This window comes from Schistocerca nitens, chromosome 2 (genome assembly GCF_023898315.1).
Source record: "Schistocerca nitens isolate TAMUIC-IGC-003100 chromosome 2, iqSchNite1.1, whole genome shotgun sequence".
In the NCBI taxonomy this organism is placed as follows: Eukaryota; Metazoa; Arthropoda; class Insecta; order Orthoptera; family Acrididae; genus Schistocerca; species Schistocerca nitens.
This window is the reverse complement of record NC_064615.1, coordinates 921728998-921749186: the sequence shown is the minus strand read 5'-3', so window position 1 is coordinate 921749186 and position 20189 is coordinate 921728998.

The following is a 20189-nucleotide window of genomic DNA, read 5'->3' as shown; positions in this document are numbered from 1 at the left end:
GTGAGATGATCCCAAACAGTTACTGCAGGTTGCGGGCAGCTGCTCTGCTTCTCTGCAATACGATGTTGTAATCGTCTCTATGGTAACGCAACTTCGTATTTCTACAGATGGTTATTGTTTTCACCTGCTGCTGTTTGCGTTTCGCAGTTGAAAGCTGGCAAAAGTGTTGCAAGGTGTCTAGATTTTCGCTAAGTTGACTCGAATGTAGGAATGTCTTAGTTGTAAAGAATAAATGTATTAGAACTGTATGTATAATGCGGCATTTTTTCACTCATCTCTTATTTTTTGACGTCATATCTCGTGAAATACGCGTGTTTCATAGCATAATCTTATAGGTGCTTTTAACCGCTTGTGTGGATTCTGTCTGCGACATTTACTGCGAATAGAGTTGACAGCACAGAAATAATAAATTTAAAGGTCATGCATGATGTGACGTTTCTTCAAGCATCTCAGTGTTTATGACGTCATATCTCATGCACTCGTACATTGTTGTACCACGCATAGTTCATATGCGTCGTACAACAATGTGCGAGTGCATGTACACTCAGCGCCATATGTGAATACTATCTGGGAAAATGTTGAGAGTAGAGTCAGCAGCAAAGAAGAAATAAATTTATAAGTAATGCCTCATGAGGGTCATTGTTTGTGATGTCGTATCTCTTTAGCTATAATGGGTGGGTTATTCTTATGCTCACAGTGATGGTTGTCCGGCAGAACGCAGTATGTGTACCAAGTTAGTTGTGGAACACACACACACACACACACACAAATTCACACGTTCTATGTTAGTCACTTGCGGCTAAGTGTGTAAGTAGGCTTTTACAGTCTTATGAAATATTTTGAAGACATGTTGCATAAGAGTCAGTATCTTTCAAACCCATACAGCCCCTCAGAACTCATCCGCATTTGCTTAATCAAACTACCTGAACATTTACGACATATTATTTTGGCAGGACGTTGCAAAGACGACATTGAAGCTTTTCAGGGACTCTTACAAAAAAAAACATATGAAACGTCCCCTTAGAAAAATTATACAAGACTGTGCTTAAACTGACACACAGTATTTTTAGCGCAACGCAATCTGACTTTCAAAAATCCCTACAAAAGAATGGCCCTGACTAACATTAACCTATACCCTTCACAAATCACTTACCACACCGAAAATCTTCGTTACTCGAACTACTGCAATACAGCGAGCGCCACTACTGCCAGCTACTGATAGGCATAGTTAGCAAATGAAAGATTTTAATAGAGAACAAACAATGTATTTACCTTAATAGTGTTCAAAAGTCATAATATATATAGCAGTTCATGACATCCAGTCTTACAAATTTCTAAACTCCGCCATTTCTCGCCCCACATCCACCACTGCTGGCGGCTCACCTCCAACTGCGCAACGCTACGCGCTGTTAACAGCCAACTGCCCAACGCTACAATGGCGAGTATTACAACAATGCAAAGCAGCCACAGACTGCACACAGCACAGCCAGTGATTTTCATACAGAGCGCTACGTGGCGTTACCAATAAGAAAACATAAACAGCCTACTTACAAGTGTAATAAAAACACTATTATGAGGGGCAATTATCATTTGATAACAAAAATTGTAGCTTTTTAAAGTGTGGGAAAGAAGTCACGTCTGACTACGGAGAATATGACAGTTGACTGAAGTAAAAGGTCGCGCAGATAAAAATAGTGAAACTACAGAAACCAAGAGCTGAAATGGACCTATCACCTATTTACAACGAAAAATACAGTGAAAAATACTTTTATAGAAGATGTTGAAAGTGACCCCTTGCAACATCAATATACAGCTGTTCACTTCTAAGCATAGTCAGATACACCAGTCGTAAAGTTCGGGCATCGATAACGGCAACTTCACGTTGTCTTTCAGTTTCTGAACTGCGTATGGATTTGTTTCATAGACCTTGTTCTTCAAGTGTCCCCATATGTTGTTAGATTCGTCGAACGTAGTGGCCAAAGACGTTGGCTGACAATTCGTTCCTCAGTGAAGACATCATGGACTCGTGCCAGAGACACCTTAGACGTGTAGCATGTTGCCCCATCTTGCTGGAAGAAGCAGTAATGTGTTTCATATTCAATGAAAGCGTCGCATTGCATTCACATTCAAAAGGCAGGCGGGCTATTTCTAACTGCGCCACCCTATATAACCACAGATCGCTTATTTGACCAACAGTGGTTAGTAACATTTATCTTGACTTAATTGGAATGTGGTAACGTAAAAGAAAACAATGATTTCATGAGAAAATATAGAGTGTTGTTATATCAAAATAACAAGTTTCCAGATGGAGAGGGCAGCCCATTCCAAAGTTTTACGTATAGTTGGCATCGAATTTTAGGTATTTCTTATCCGGTTGTGTTAAATTACGCAAATTTTTTCACGATTTCATATTATAAATAATCCGTTAAAACGACAGGGTATAAACCTGTGTAAGCAAATATTGGGTCTTAAGTTTATGTATAACTGTTAGCTAAGAATTGTGATTCGTTTCTCAATAGGCTGAAACGGAATTTTTACAGGTGTTGTGGTCTTCAGTCCTGAGATTGGTTTGATGCAGCTCTCCATGCTACTCTATCCTGTGCAAGCTTCTTCATCTCCCAGTACCTCCTACAACCTACATCCTTCTGAATCTAATCTGCTTGGTGTATTCATCTCTTGGTCTCCCTCTACGATTTTTACCCTCCACACTGCCCTCCAGTACCAAATTGGTGATCCCTTGATGCCTCAGAACATGTCCTACCAACCGATCGCTTCTTCTAGTCAAGTTGTGCCACAAACTCCTCTTCTCCCCAATTCTATTCAATACCTCCTCATTAGTTATGTGATCTACCCATCTAATCTTCAGCATTCTTCTGTAGCACCACATTTCGAAAGCTTCTATTCTCTTCTTGTCTAAACTATTTATCGTCCATGTTTCACTTCCATACATGGCTACACTCCATACAAATACTTTCAGAAACGTCTTCCTGAGACTTAAATCTATACTCGATGTTAACAAATTTCTGTTCTTCAGAAACGCTTTCCTTGCCATTGCCAGTCTACATTTTATATCCACTCTACTTCAACCATCATCAGTTATTTTGCTCCCCAAATAACAAAACTCCTTTACTACTTTAAGTTTTTCATTTCCTAATCTAATTCCCTCAGCATCACCCGACTTAATTCGACTACATTCCATTATCCTCGTTTTGCTTTTGTTGATGTCCATCTTATGTCTTCCTTTCAAGACACTGTCCATTCCATTCAACTGCTCTTCCAAGTCCTTTGCTATCTCTGACAGAATTACAATGTCATCGGCGAACCTCAAAGTTTTTATTTCTTCTCCATGGATTTTAATACCTACTCCGAATTTTTTTTATTTCCTTCACTGCTTGCTCAATATACAGATTGAATAACATTGGGGAGACGCTACAGGTGTAATATATTGAAAATTACTTTACAGTAACAAGATACCAAACTTGGCCTTTGGATTACGACACTTCCGACACTTTCGAGAGTTTCGGGAGCAATAATTCTGCTACCGCAAGGGAGTCAATGGTATGTTATCTTATTCTTGGCCATCAAGATCGAAAATACTGTAATTGTTTTGTACCCAAAGTCACTCACAATGTCTCCCATAGTTCTCCCAATTATCAATCATCTATATCTTTTTTTCCCTACACGCTTCAGGCGAAAAATCTGACTCATTGCCATTTCTATGGCCCTAAAACAGCAGGAGAATAAATTTTGAAACACTGCCACAGCTGTGAGAACCATTCACTTCGAAACAGCGACAAATAAACGCCATTTCAAAACGTGCGTCTGAAAATTTTATAGCACTGTTGCAAATTTGATCGCGCACAGAGTTTTTTGGCAGGGATTATCAGAACATTGCAAGTTCCTCTCCACAACGAAGGTGTCATTCTAGAAACAAATACTCGTATATCAATAATATAAGCTCCTCTTAGCCAATTAACACTTTAACAAAAAAGTTAGGCCACAAAATTTCTTGTTAGTGGCGTATAAGGCGCGTTTCACTAAAATAAAGTGCCGGCCGCGGTGGTCTTGTGGGTAAGGCGCTCAGTCCGGTACCGCGCGACTGCTACGGTCGCAGGTTCGAATCCTGCCTCGGGCATGGATGTTTGTGATGTCCTTAGGTTAGTTAGGTTTAAGTAGTTCTAAGTTCTAGGGGACTGATGACCACAGATGTTAAGTCCCATAGTTCTCAGAGCCATTTGAACCCTTTTTTTAAAGTTCGATTCCCGGCGGGGTCAGGGATTTTCCCTGCCTCGTGATGGCTGGGTGTTGTGTGATGTCCTTAGGTTAGTTAGGTTTAAGTAGTTCTAAGTTCTAGGGGACTGATGACCATAGATGTTAAGTCCCATAGTGCTCAGAGCCATTTGAACCATTTGAACCTTTTTTTAAATAAAGTGATCGAAAGACGAACACGACATGCACTGCATATTGATGGTGGTGGTGATGCTGATGATGACGAGGACGACGAGGACGAGGATGATGATGATGATGATGATATATGTTGTAGGGCACACGACACGAGGTACTGATCCTTTCTCGTCATAATACAAAATGCATTCCATTAAAATATAATTTACAAAACTACGAGTATAACACGACTGCTTACTGTAAACGTAATGCCGTGTACAGGGTGAAGCGAAATTCGCGCGACTCCTCACATGCCAGCAGCAAAAAAAAAAAAAAATATGTCTCTCCCAAAATTTCGTCTGGCGAGTATATCTGGCAGAAAAAGGACGTTAAAGAGTGGCAATCTGGAATAACATGTACGGTAACTAAATCTGACAGGACATATTAATCCTGCTGCACAGTTGGCGCAGTGGATAGAGTTTTGGGTTACCATGCAGGAGGTCGAGGGATCTATCCTGAGTTGGGGTGCATTTTCTTTATTTGCTCATTTCATTCTTACATTTCATACTGTAATATACACCGTCTCTTTGTCACATGCATCCTAAATGTTCCACATTTTGTAACGCTGAACACAACAAGTACGTGGTTAGACAAATAAGAAATAGCTGAAACAATTAATGGGACGATGGTGATAACACATACAAATGGTAACCGAGTTTGGACGAAATGTAATGGACCTGAACGAGGCAAGAATAATAGTTGGTACTAATTTATGTGGCCATTAGAGGAGGGTACGAAGAAAACAGGTTTCGCTTCTAGTAGAGGAAGTGGTGCGAATAAATTCGAGCCCATGACGTGGAAAGGGCATCTTTCAAAGCTGACCAATGTTCCATTTCTACGAGTGTCGTATGTAAGTGCAAATGATTTCCAGAGGACCCGCTGCAATCGCTGTTAACGACTGAGATGTCAGATACCGTACCACTTGGACTACATTTATCAAATAAAAAACAAATGCTTGAACTCAGGATCGAACCCTTGACCTTCTGCATCCCAACCCAAAATCCTATCCACTGCACCAACTGTACAGCACAACTAGAATGTCTTGACAGAGGTAGTTACTATACATGTGATTACAGTGTTGCCATACTGCCACTCTTTAACGTCCTTTTTCTGCCGGATGTACTCGCCGAACGGAATTTTGTGACAGACTTTTTTTTTTATCGCTGGCATGTCAGGAGTCGCGCTGCGAAGCCCGAGTGCGCGAATTTCGCTTCACCCTGTATATTAGAAACAAAATCATATCTAAGACATTACCTTGAGGAATTTCGCTTTCTTGTATAAATCGAACAGATAAAACTTCACCAACTTGACGTCTAAAAACAACACAGAGAAATAGGACCGTACGAATGCAAGAAGATGATGGAAGCTCATGTACATACTTGTTCGAGGATATTATGCGTCCCAGTAGTACTATAGACCCTCTCAATGACGAAAAAGGACCATTTAAGTTCTTGTTGTGTAGGAGAGCATGTTGTGCAGCCACCTCTTGGTCAGTCGGCTTATCAACGAAGAAGTGATACTTCATGAACCCACACTGAGTGCGGATAAGGAACTGCCTGGATTTTGTTATCCGTACAAAGCACCGACTGTCTAACCGGGATCCAAGACCTTCCACGCACAGCTGATGAGGGCAACACCACAATAACTGTTTGGGTATTTCCGCTCCTTCCTGGGGTTAAGAACTGGAATTAAAATAGCTGATTTCCATGCGCCAGGAAATTGGTTCGTTCCCCCCAAGGATTTGCTTAGCAGTCTCAGCGAAGTGCCGCAACATGCTGCAGTGGATTTTCTCGTGACACGATGCTGCGTCGCATGCTATAATCAATGTTTAATCCAGCACCCACGTAGAGGGGGAATGGTCGGTTCCCTCACCAGAAGAAAAAGTTACGCCCTATTCGAAATCTGGTAACAGCAAACGGCACTTCGAGCCATTCGTTTTTTCACTGCCGCGTGACTTCTACTCACTAATGATACAATACAGCGAAGCGGACTACACATTTCAAATTACAGAATGGCCAGAATGAATTGGTCCCGAAAATGCATACCAAGCACCAATCTTGATGTTATTGTTCACCATGCTGATAAGAGCTTTCTGATGGTTACAGGCAAGTGATCTGTGATTTCGCAGACCCGAACGGGATGAACGAGGCATCACCCGACGAAAAGAATGACCCAGTGTTCAAATACACTTCATTCTGAAGTCGCCGGCAGAGCTTCAACTTAAACATGATAAAAATTTCGTAAGGATAAATATGCAGATCCTTTTTAATAATGTGTTTCGATGACCTCTTAGTTCGCTCTCGGCCGCGCGGGATTAGCCGAGCGGTCTTGGCGCTGCAGTCATGGACTGTGCGGCTGATCCCGGCGGAGGTTCGAGTCCTCCCTCGGGCATGGGTGTGTGTGTTTGTCCTTAGGATAATTTAGGTTAAGTAATGTGTAAGCTTAGGGACTGATGACCTTAGCAGTTAAGTCCCATAAGATTTCACACACATTTGAACAGTTCGCTCTTGCACCAGTTGCAGGTATGGCGAATTTGTCGGGTGTTTCTTCTAGTTAACTTTCAAATCTTTCTGTGACGATATTTTTTTATTGATCTCATTTCGTATTTAGACATAGTTCCCACAAAATATCAAAAATAACTGATAGACCTTCTTCGTTGCGTTATTTAGCATTTCCTCTGATTTCCACATAGTTTGGTATCTTCGCAGAACGACCGCTCAAACACATTCCTTTCAGTAGGAGAAAATCGTACTTAATCTCCTTACCTCTTGCCAGTAATAATCATTATTTAGTTACCATGGCGGCACTGTGAAAATTAAGGGGAAATCACAATATTCCCCCGTGACATTTAGTCTGACATGATTTAACGATAATGACACCCCCCCCCCCCCCCCCTGGGTAAAATATTGATGAGAGACAATAGGGAACTCCGAATGGAAGTTCTAAAGGTTGGAGAGTGGAATATTAGATCCATTAATCGTGTAGATAGGTCAGAGAACTTGGAGTAAGACGTTAGTTGGTTGAATTGAGATATAGCGGGATTAAATGAAGTGCCTTAACAGGAAGCTCAGAAATTTTGGTCAAGTGCTGACCACACTGACCTGATTACCAACACACAATATAGTGGTTCTGAAGCTTAAACTAATAAGAGAATACAAATGCAGTTAAACTACTACGAATAGCACAGTTATTGTGCCCAAGATAGAATTCCCACAACTCACCATATTATTGCAATGGTACGTGCCTATTAGTTCCGCAGATGAGAAAGTGATTGAAAAAATGTGTGATAAAGCTAAAATCATTATTCACCAAGTTAAGTGAGGTGATAGTTCGTGATAGGGGCTTAAAATTTTATAACAGAAAAATGGAGTGAAGGAATAATAGTAGGAGGTCAAAGCCCGCGGAAAAATACAGGGTGTTTCAAAAATTATCGGTATATTTGAAACGGCAATACAAACTAATCGAGCAGCGATAGAAATACACCGTTTGTTGCAATATGCTTGGGACAACAGTACATTTTCAGGCAGACAAACTTGCGAAATTACAGTAGTTACAATTGTCAACAACAGATGGCGCTGCGGTCTGGGAAACTCTATCGTAAGATATTTTCCACATATCCACCATGTGTAGCAATACTATGGCGTAGTCTCTGAATGAAATTACCCGATACCTTTGACAACGTGTCTGGCGGAATGGCTTCACATGCAGATGAGATGTACTGCTTCAACTGTTCAATTGTTTCTGGATTCTGGCGGTACACCTGGTCTTTCAAGTGTCCCCACAGAAAGAAGTCACAGGGGTTCATGTCTGGCGAATAGGGAGGCCAATCCACGCCGCCTCCTGTATGTTTCGGATAGCCCAAAGCAATCACACGATCATCGAAATATTCATTCAGGAAATTAAAGACGTCGGCCGTGCGATGTGGCCGGGCACCATCTTGCATAAACCACGAGATGTTCGCAGTGTCGTCTAAAGCAGTTTGTACCGCCACAAATTCACGAAGAATGTCCAGATAGCGTGATGCAGTAATCGTTTCGGATCTGAAAAATGGGCCAATGATTCCTTTGGAAGAAATGGCGGCCCAGACCAGTACTTTTTGAGGATGCAGGGACGATGGGACTGCAACATGGGGCTTTTCGGTTCCCCATATGCGCCAGTTCTGTTTATTGACGAAGCCGTCCAGGTAAAAATAAGCTTCGTCAGTAAACCAAATGCTGCCCACATGCATATCGCCGTCATCAATCCTGTGCACTATATCGTTAGCGAATGTCTCTCGTGCAGCAATGGTAGCGGCGCTGAGGGGTTGCCGCGTTTGAATTTTGTATGGATAGAGGTGTAAACTCCGGCGCATGAAACGATACGTGGACGTTGGCGTCATTTGGACCGCAGCTGCAACACGGCGAACGGAAACCCGAGGCCGCTGTTGGATCACCTGCTGCACTAGCTGCGCGTTGCCCTCTGTGGTTGCCGTACGCGGTCGCCCTACCTTTCCAGCACGTTCATCCGTCACGTTCCCAGTCCGTCGAAATTTTTCAAATAGATCCTTTATTGTATCGCTTTTCGGTCCTTTGGTTACATTAAACCTCCGTTGAAAACTTCGTCTTGTTGCAACAACACTGTGTTCTAGGCGGTGGAATTCCAACACCAGAAAAATCCTCAGTTCTAAGGAATAAACCATGTTGTCCACAGCACACTTGCACGTTGTGAACAGCACACGATTACAGCAGAAAGACAACGTACAGAATGGCGCACCCACAGACTGCGTTGTCGTCTATATCTTTCACATCACTTGCAGCGCCATCTGTTGTTGAAAATTGTAACTACTGTAATTTCGAAAGTTTGTCCGCCTGAAAATGTACTGTTGTCCCAAGCATATTGCAACAAACGGTGTATTTCTATCGCTGCTCGTTTAGTTTTTATTGCCGTTTCAAATATACCGGTCATTTTTGAAACACCCTGTATATTGAATAGGTAACAATCTACTGAAACATTGCACAGAGGACCACTCAATTAACGCTAACTCACGCTTTAGAAAACAAGGTTATGTATGAGGAAGAGATCTGTAGGCACTGTGCAGTGTGTCATAACCAGGTAACATTTTAGTTAACTGACAGAGGATAATTGGAAGAGTACCGAAGAAGCAAGCTGATGACAATATTGTCGAAAGAGAAGAGGAAGTGGATCAAAAAGTGATTTGTGTCTAGACAGTGACCTCAAACAGTGCTGATGAAATTATATCGAACATAAATGAAATGTTCATTTGGTGGTCCAGGTACGTGAGAGACCGCTTAGCTGAATATTCTGAGCTTTATAAATACAGAACGAAAACGACAGATGACATCACGAACAATAAGGGTTTTGTGCCTGGGGTAGAACAAAGAGTGACTTTAAGGCCACCGTCAACAGTCTACACGGAAAAATAAAATATCGGGAGAGCTGTCTTCAGTACAAACCACGTTTATCAGTCTCGTTTACACACAGAGACTCACGTCCTGCCACCAAAACACTTGATTTTTGTGTAAAAAGAAAGAACTACGTTTCAATTAGAAGACGGCAGCTTGAAAACAGCCTTACTGAAGCAACGGCTGCAGAGAAAGAGGTCACATAGACAAACAAGTTTGATGCGGATTTCATCGGAGCAGGAGGGACGAAAACAATTTAACTGACAGAACTGCAGGAAGTCACGCGAGCTGCAGAAAACGGCGGCAGGAAAATTGCTTTCTGCGAAGGAGGAGGAGGGCGCCTTTTAACCGCCAGACGGCCATACACACGTCACGACACGTCAGGCACAAGCTTTCAGACGGCCGTCCGGCCTCCCAACCTGTAATCAAAAGGCACGCGCAGGGTGGCGGCGAAGTGTATACCCAGGGAGTGTATCGTGCATAAGCTGCGACAAGTAGGCTGAAGAAAATCTGATGCCTCGTCACCGCCGCAATTGACAATAAAATTCGAATAGCGATTGTCTGAAACACATTTCATCGGAGCTTTCACTGGTGAAACTCCTTCATGGTAGTGAATAAAAACAAAATTTTGTGTGTGGGAGGGAGGGGCTGGAGTGAGAGAGGGGTGGGGGTAGCAAACAGGTAATCTATATCCATACTACGTAGTACTAAAAAAAGGCAAGACGTTATACAGGGTGGTCCATCGATAGTGACCGGGCCAAATATCTCACGACATAAGCGTCAAACGAAAAAACTACAAAGAACGAAACTCGTCTAGCTTGAAGGGGGAAAACAGATGGCGCTATGGTTGGCCCGCTAGATGGCGCTGTCATAGCTAAAACGGATATCAACTGCGTTATTTTAAATAGGAACCCCCATTTTTATTACATATTCGTGTAGTACGCAAGGAAATATGAATGTTTTAGCTGGACCACTTTTTTCGCTTTGTGATAGATGGCGCTGTAATAGTCACAAACGCATAACTACGTGGTACCATGTAACATTCCGCCAGTGTGGACGGTATTTTCTTCGTGATACATTACCCGTCTTAAAATTGGCCGTTTACCAATTGCGGAAAAGGTCGATATCGTGTTGATGTATGGCTATTGTGATCAAAATGCCCAACGGGCCTGTGCTATGTATGCTGCTCGGTATCCTGGACGACAACATCAAAGTGTCCGGACCGTTCGCCGGATAGTTACGTTATTTAAGGAAACAGGAAGTGTTCAGCCACATGTAAAACGTCAATCATGACCTGCAACAAATTATGATGCCCAAGTAGGTGTTTTAGCTGCTGTCGCCGGTAATCAGCACATCAGTAGCAGACAAATTGCGCGAGAATCGGGAATCTCATAAGCGTCGGTGTTGAGAATGCTACATCAGCATCGATTGCACCCGTACCATATTCCTATGCACCAGGAATTGCATGGTGACGACTTTGAACGTCGTGTGCAGTTCTGCCACTGGGCTCAAGAGAAATTACGGGACGATGACAGATGTTTTGCACGCGTTCTATTTAGCGACGAAGCGTCATTCACCAACAGCGGTAACGTTCAAAATGGTTCAAATGGCTCTGAGCACTATGGGACTCAACTGCTGAGGTCATTAGTCCCCTAGAACTTAGAACTAGTTAAACCTAACTAACCTAAGGACATCACACACATCCATGCCCGAGGCAGGATTCGAACCTGCGACCGTAGCGGTCTCGCGGTTCCAGACTGCAGCGCCAGAACCGCGCGGCCACTTCGGCCGGCAGCGGTAACGTAAACCAGCATAATATGCACTATTGGGCAACGGAAAATCCACGAAGGCTGCGAAAAGTGGAATATCCGCGAGCTTGGCGGGTTAATGTATGGTGCGGCATTATGGGAGGAAGGGTAATTGGCTCCCATTTTATCGATGGCAATCTAAATGGTGCAATGTATGCTCATTTACTTCGTAATGTTCTAACGATGTTACTACACGATGTTTCACTGCGAGACAGAATGGCGTTATACTTCCAGCATGATGGATGTCCGGCACATAGCTCGCGTGCGGTTGAAGAGGTATTGAACAGCATGGTTCATGACAGGTGGATTGGTCATCGAAGCACCATACCATGGCCCGCACGTTACCGGATCTGACGTTCCTGGATTTCTTTCTGTGGGGAAAGTTGAAGGATATTTGCTATCGTGATCCACCGACAACGCCTGACAACATGCGTCAGCGCATTGTCAATGCATGTGTGAACATTACGGAAGGCGAACTACTCGCTGTTGAGAGGAATGTCGTTAATGTATTGCCAAATGAATTGAGGTTGACGGACATCATTTTGAGCATTTATTACATTAATGTGGTATTTACAGGTAATGACGCTGTAACAGCATGCGTTCTCAGAAATGAAAAGTTCACAAAGGTACATGTATCACATTGGAACAACCGAAATAAAATGTTCAAACGTACCGACGTTCTGTATTTTAATTTAAAAAACCTCCCTGTTACCAACTGTTCGTCTAAAATTGTGAGCGATTTGTGATTCTTATAGCGCCATCTATCACAAAGCGAAAAAAGTGGTCCAACTAAAACATTCATATTTCTTTACGTACTACATGAATATGTAATAAAAATTGGGGTTCCTATTTAAAAAATCGCATTTGATATCTGTTAGACCTATGGAAGCGCCTCTAGCGGGCCAACCATAGCGCCATCTGGTTTCCCCCTTCAAGCTAGACGAGTTTCGTTCTTCGTAGTTATTTCGTTTGACGCTTATTTCGTGAGGTATTTGGTCCGATCATTATCAATGGACCACCCTGTATATAAATTAAATGGGAACGCTGTTAACAAAAATTCTCGATGATTTCTTGACTGATTTACTTAAAAATTTTGCACAGTACCCTGGTGTTCATTGGGGCAGACAGAGGCTACATATTTGTTTAATATTTATGGCACGTAAACGTACAAATATGTTCTATACTACTATGCAAAAACAAGTCGTCATTCAACGTTTTTACCAAAAATCCCGAAAAGTTCTTGACCGATTTACTTCAGATTTTAGCATTATTTCGTAAGGGTATAGGCTACACGTATTTAAATCTATGTGGTAGAAAAATATATATCATGTAGCTGGAAAATCTCGACTAGTTTTTGACCAATTACTTCCAATATTTACACATTGCTCTACTAGCTAGCTGGTTGGACGTGTGTGTGTGTGTGTGTGTGTGTGTGTGTGTGTGTGTGTGTGTGTGTGTGTGTGTGTGTGTGCTCTAATAAACGTTCAGACAGATATATGCTACATATTTTAATATATATGGTATATAACATCTTAAGGGGAAATGCTGTATATACATACATATAATTTAAAGTAAATCGCTAAAGAACTCTGAGATTTTTTGTTAACAACATTTAACACTTACATCTGATACGTACACACATCAGATGTAGATATGGACCGTTGTTAACAAAAAATTTCAAAGTTCTTGAGCGATTTACTTTAAATTGTTACACAGTACTCTAGTAAACATTCAGACAGACTTGGCTACATGTTTTTAAACAACAATGTGCAGGTGTTCTGTTAAAACAAAGTGCGTGATACTGTAGATAACGCTGTGCTCTGCTGTGCTGTGAAAATGTGTTTTTCCACTTTCTCTGTTGCCGTCAGTTTTAACTACTATATCGGAGCATTTAAGCTATTAGACAAACGTTTCCACCACTACGGTCGCAGGTTCGAATCCTGCCTCGGGCATGGATGTGTGTGATGTCCTTAGGTTAGTTAGGTTTAAGTAGTTCTAAGTTCTAGGGGACTGATGACCTCAGCAGTTAAGTCCCATAGTGCTCAGAGCCATTTGAACCATTTGTCTTCCCCTCCCCCCCCCTCCCTCCCTCACACACACACACACACACACACACACACACACACACACACACACACACACACACACAAACACACCTTCTCACACGTTCTAGAACCGAACATTGGATCCGTGCTTTACTCATACAGCAGCCCTTTACAGAAAGGAATTTGCAAATAACTTCATCAACCAAATGCTCTAGTATACAAGAAACTCGTCAACAACTGAAACTAACAACGTACGTTTTGTGTCCTTAATTCTTCTAATCGCCAATGAAACCTTGGACTGATTACTGAGACTACCATCTGATAATGAACTCCAGCGAGACATTTACGAACTTTACATTCATCAGTGCATCACTGAGAGATGCAGAGACAGAGATTTTAGACTAAGGTTCACGCACTCTGTTGATTTTCCTGCTTTGTAAGCAACGGAAAGTGAAAATCATAATGAGGTTGGTATTGTCAGGTACAGACCCAAAGGATGTTCATGGGCGTCATTACCTTCCCACCTCCCCACCTCCACATCCCAAAGAATATTTTACCAAAAGCGTTGCTAATAAACTAGCTTCGTTGGGTACCCCGGTCGTCGCTCGATCACCAAAGTAAAGCAAAGTTGGGCATGTTTTGTACTTAGTTGGATGGTTGCCATGGAAGAACGAATGCTTTTGACTGAGGGACACGAAAGTCGCTGCAGTGCCGCCCAGCTGAAACACGTGCACCAGATCGTTGGACCATACGACACTATCAGTCACCAGCTCATGGTCTAGTGCTTAGCGTTGCTGTCTCTAGTTTTCGGGCTTGCGGATTCGATTACCAGACAGGTCGGGACTTTCTGCGCTCGGGGACTGGGTGTTTGCGTTGTTCTAATCATACCAACTCATCTTCACTGACGCGCAAGCCCGACCGTGGGGTAAAACAGACTTACTCCATGTGACTGAGCAATCGCAGGCCAACTCTCCTGGCAAGTAATGCCATATGATCAATTACTTTCACTAAAAGCGTTAAATTTAAAGCATATCAGTTTGAAAGTTTGTTAGACATTCTTCAGAAAATTAAGAAACATGAAATCAGTTTAAAAATTACCAGTTGTGTTAACACACGATTCTCATCAGTTGCTCGCTTGAGGGCCAACCAGCAGGTATGCATTTGGGGCCCGATTGTCTCTAGAGAAAGTTGCAACGCAGTGAAAGCTCCTAGTCATTGACTCACTGTGTTTTGGCCTCTCTGCCAGCGTGCTATGGCACTGTGGCGAGGGGATTTCAGTGTGTACCAGGACTGTAGATGTGTACCTGCAGTTATACAGAATGATTCAGTTGCCCCTACATCTGGGGCAACCCGCAATGCCTTCAAATACCACGTGCAAGACTTTCATATTCTTTCGCTCGTTACACATGAAGAAAAAAAAATGAACAAGACCTTTTTGTAGGAATTTAGTGGAATAAAAATTGTGTGCTGGGATACCTTTTCACTATAGGCTGCAGTTTTCGAATCATTCAAGAAAAATTTACATATGTGATCCTGAAACGCGTGTTTATCGAATAACTCCAGCGAAACCTTATCCCAGATAACAGTACAAAATTTAACTACATTAAATTTCCTGCAAAAATGTCCCCTTCATTTTTTATGCAGAATTAATAATTTATACCTAGCAAGTGAGAGTATAAGAAAGTCCCGCACATGGTTTTCAATGCAATTGTGTCGTTGCATAAAGCCCAGTGGTACGGGCAGCTGAGTCACCCTCTGAGAGTTTATCAGTTCTAGGTGATACTTAATTTTTTTTTTTTTTTGCTTAACTCTCGTAACTGCGGTCGGGACCTGCAGTTGCTTCTAGGATGCAGGATATATGTAAAAACAAGAACTAGTAAATAAAAAATAATATTTAAGTAGAGACAGGAAGATCAGCAGAAGGTACAAACAGTAAAGGACAGCTTCAAATCAGTCTAAAGAGTTCAAGGGTTCATCAACAGACAGACCCCGCTGATGTAGGACGATGTCAGAGTTGCTTCCCCCTTTCGCAGAACGATGTGACTTGAGCCCTCTTCCTCTGCTCGCCGCTGGAGACAATTTTCTGCTCGAGGCCTCTCCGATAAATTACGGCGCTATGAGACGGCCTAGCTCGGCCGGCCTGCTTTGCCTGTCACGGCCCGCCGGCGCAGTAAGTGTCTGCAAATGGAGCGCGGCGTTCTGCGCGCACAAAGGCGTCCAGAGGCTTGTAACGGCTCCCTGCAGGCCGGAAGCCGCCAGTGATAAACTGGCCCTCAGCCGCCACAGTCGCTGTATAGGAAGCACCGCCCCACTGCTCACGTGCCGCTGCCCTCTTAACTCTGCCAGCCTCTGCAGCTACAAGCACCACTACTCAATGACTCCTGCCGCATTCTGTACATTAGTGGAAAACCAAAGAAACAAGTGCTCTGCAGTAATGTTCCAGTACCAATGGACTTTTAGATAGCGATTTCCCTGGATTTTCACAACATAATATTCGTGGATTCACGAATGTGAGGGAACAAACATTTACTTAATGCGGCCCACCACCAAGTCTTCTCCTGTGCCAATTCCCTCATCTCGTAGTAGCACATCTGACGTCCTTGCCTATACTGCATGTTGAATTTATTGCAACTGTTTCCTCTTGAAGTTTTTAATGTCAAGTTTACTTACTCTCTCTCTCTCTCTCTCTCTCTCTCTCTCTCTCTCTCTCTGTGTGTGTGTGTGTGTGTGTGTGTGTGTGTGTGTGTGTGTGTGTGTGTGTGTGTGTGTGTAAGCTGGTAACATATCGGAATTCATATATATGGATACCACGAGGCACTGCAGCCATGATGACCTCGGTGTCCAGTTGCACTTGGGTCGGATAAGTTCCTGAATACATCCATATGATAATGAGGCTGCAGGGGCTCGAAACCTAGTTAATGTTGGAAGACATCGTACCAACTAAGTTTGATTCCATAAGGGACAGTTATGCACACCGTCTGTAGATTAATTGAGGAATGATAGGAACACAGCAAACAGGTGCAATCCCAGTCCCACTATTTTTTTTTATTATTCTTCCGTAATCACTGCACTGAACATGGCTATTTATCTCGATAAGCAAGAAAAATGATAAACCATTGGGACTGCGACTCATGGGTGTGTTCCTATTCTTCCTTAACATCTTTGTTGTTGTTGTTGTGGTCTTCAGTCCTGAGACTGGTTTGATGCAGCTCTCCATGCTACTCTATCCTGTGCAAACTTCTTCATCTCCCAGTACCTACTGCAACCTACATTTCTGAATCTGCTTAGTGTATGCATCTCTTGGTCTCCCCCTACGATTTTTACCCTCCACGCTGCCCTCCAATACTAAATTGGTGATCCCTTGATGCCTCAGAACATGTCCTACCAACCGATCCCTTCTTCTGGTCAAGTTGTGCCACAAACTCCTCTTCTCCCCAATCCTATTCAGTACCTCCTCATTAGTTATGTGATCTACCCATCTAATCTTCAGCATTCTTCTGTAGCATGCTGAAGATTAACATCTTATCAAATTCAAAAAGCGACTGTTTGCTGATTATACTTACATTACCGCGCCAAGTCCATGGAACATTATTAATAAAGACAGTTGAGTGGAAAATTCGCCACATACATCATTATTGTTTCTCTTGTTGCTATTTGGGCTTGGATACACTGTAGCGAAGTCATTAGCACCGAAAACGTAATAAATGTAAATTCATAGAAACAAAATTTGTTAATAAGAGAGAAAAGTCTTGATAACAGATGGAATGGTATTCTTCTTTAAGAGCTGTAAGACGTATTGCGTGTAGTGTCTGGATAGTTCCGTCGCTTTACTGTCAAAGACAAGGCTCCCGCTACAAGTGTCGGCCCATCCACAGCTCTGTAATTTCGTGTACCTTATGCGGTTTGTCGACAATGGGAGTTTATGAAAAGCTGATGAATGGTTAAAGGAATCTGCTTCATTCTCAGATTTAAAGAAACGGTACATGTACAACCTTCTGTTGGAGATGGTCCATGATAAGAATTAAGTAAAACTGCAACTGTATAGGAAAACATCACGAATGTTCACACACAATCCAGAATTATTCATCAGTAACTATGTTGTTTTAGAAGATGACTGCGTGAAAACTACAAGAAAAGCAAGATACAAACACATATCAAAGGGTATAACGCGTCTCCAAGATTGTGGCTTACACTGAAAGTGCGCAGTACGGGCTCATGTATGCAGTTCATTGAAGTCTCTGCTGCCTGGGAATGCGCAATGACAGCAGCCCGCTTTGGAATTGTGCTCATTGGGTTGCCTAACTGCAGACGTGAACTAATTCGGCGCGGTCGTATGGAACGGGTGAGTTGTCTCCTTGTTCTGACACGCTTGCTCCCTAGTGGTGTACTCCGCAACTACCAAGGCGCGTATTACGAATCGAAATTTGTAAAGATGTTATATCCATTGTATTTGTCATTTATGTGTTTTAGTTTCTTACAGTCATCTTCCGAAACTCTGTAAGGAACCTACACTAATAATAAATATACAAAACCGTGTGTCTGTCTGTTGGTCTTTGAACACGTTAATATTATTACTAATACTAAGAGACGAATTTTCATAGAGTTTCCCCAGGTATCTTGAGTATTGTTTGGAGGACAATATAGGTTTTAGTTAATAAAATGCTTATCACGGAAAAAATATATTCTTTTATATTATAAAAATGTATGCATGCATGCACATATGTTCTAGATCTCCTCCGAAACCACTGGACCGATTTCAAAGGACTTTGGTACACGTATTACTTCTATTCATCCAGTATTTGAGAACGAGAGCTTTTAGTGACTTGCAACAGACTTTACACGTAATTTAAAACCCTTACACAACTTTTTTCGGTGACATCGGCCACGCGATGATGAAAGCAAAAAATTATCACTTACTTCATTTTCGCTGTTCCTTTTCACATCAGTCATGACGTTTTAATTTATCACTTCTTTACTACTAACTGTATTCATGACACATTTTGCTGACAGTGTTCACATGTACCACTGAATTTACGAGCAGAATTATATCTATGTATGACACACAGTCGAGGATATATGACGCCACAAACACTGAGATGAGTAAAAAACTGCTGCATCATGCATTACGTTTAAATTTATTATGGCATGGAGATAGCTTGAATCTCGAGGAAGAACACAGGCTACTTTGAAAGTGTGCAGCACAAGATACTATTTGATTTGAACAAGATTATACGAATTAAGGAAAAATATTTAGCCTTCGACAAAGAACTTTATCATATTTGTGAAAATGCTATCTTGGTTCATTTCTGCTACATGATGCGATTCAAAATTATGAATACAATGCTTATACAATCGCCTGTGCGTTTATTCCAAACTTCCACACCACATGTCACACAATATATAGCTACAACGCGCACTGTCCATTATTTGAGAGCGGGCGAACTTAGTGATTTGCAACAAACTTTACGTTTAATTTAAAACTTTTAAGAAACTTTTTCTCGCTCACAACCCCCACAAAATGAGGAAAGCAAAAAGTTAATCGCTTGCTACAGTTTCGTTGTTCATGCAGTAAAAATGTCGAACCAGGCATAACGTCATGACATTTACATTTATTGCTTATTTGCTGTTGGATGTATTCGCAGAACATTTAGCAAATAGTATCACATATATTGCTGAATCTACCTACAAAATTATATGATAGTACTACATATATTTCAAGAGACATGAGTGAAGGAGGAGATGGACACTGAGAGGGAGGGAGGAATGAGCAGATACAAGGGAGAGTAGCAGACGGACAGAGGGAGGGGCAAGAGGAGGTGGACAGAGATTGAACGTGGAAGGAGGGGATAGCTAGAAGGGGGTACGGGACGCAGAGGAAATGGAAAGAGATAGGGAGAAGGAGGAGATAGACAGGTAGGAGGGGGGGTGAAGGAGGTGGACAGAGAGAAGGTGGAGCAGGAGATGGACAGAGAACGGGGCACAGGAGATGGGGCTAGAAGGTGACAGACTAATAGGAATGAAATAAATACATAGCAGGGAAACGCCGGGTGCACACCTAGTTGTGAATAACCTTGTTTATGTTGCACTGAGACCTATAAAAATTGTATTCAGTACTTGATGCTATAGGCACATCAGAAGGAGGAATACGTTCATTTTACAAGAAACGTATAGAGACAACAGCTGTAGCGTTTGTTAGAAATGCAAAAACGATATTTACAGCAGCCGTTTTAAAGAGAATCTGACTAAATCCACTCGCCGATTAGTTACCATGAATGAGACATGTGCTTCCCACTCCCTACAGGAACAGCATTTGAAGACGGCCTAAGAGGACGAAAACCGGTCTGTGAAGAAATAAATAATGTTTACACAACTGTAACCACCTCACAGAAATAATAAAATGAATTTAAATATGAATAAATGATGTGATTCTACACACGAATTTTAAAAATATGAATAATGAATGTGATTCTAATTTAATGTAACCTCTGAAC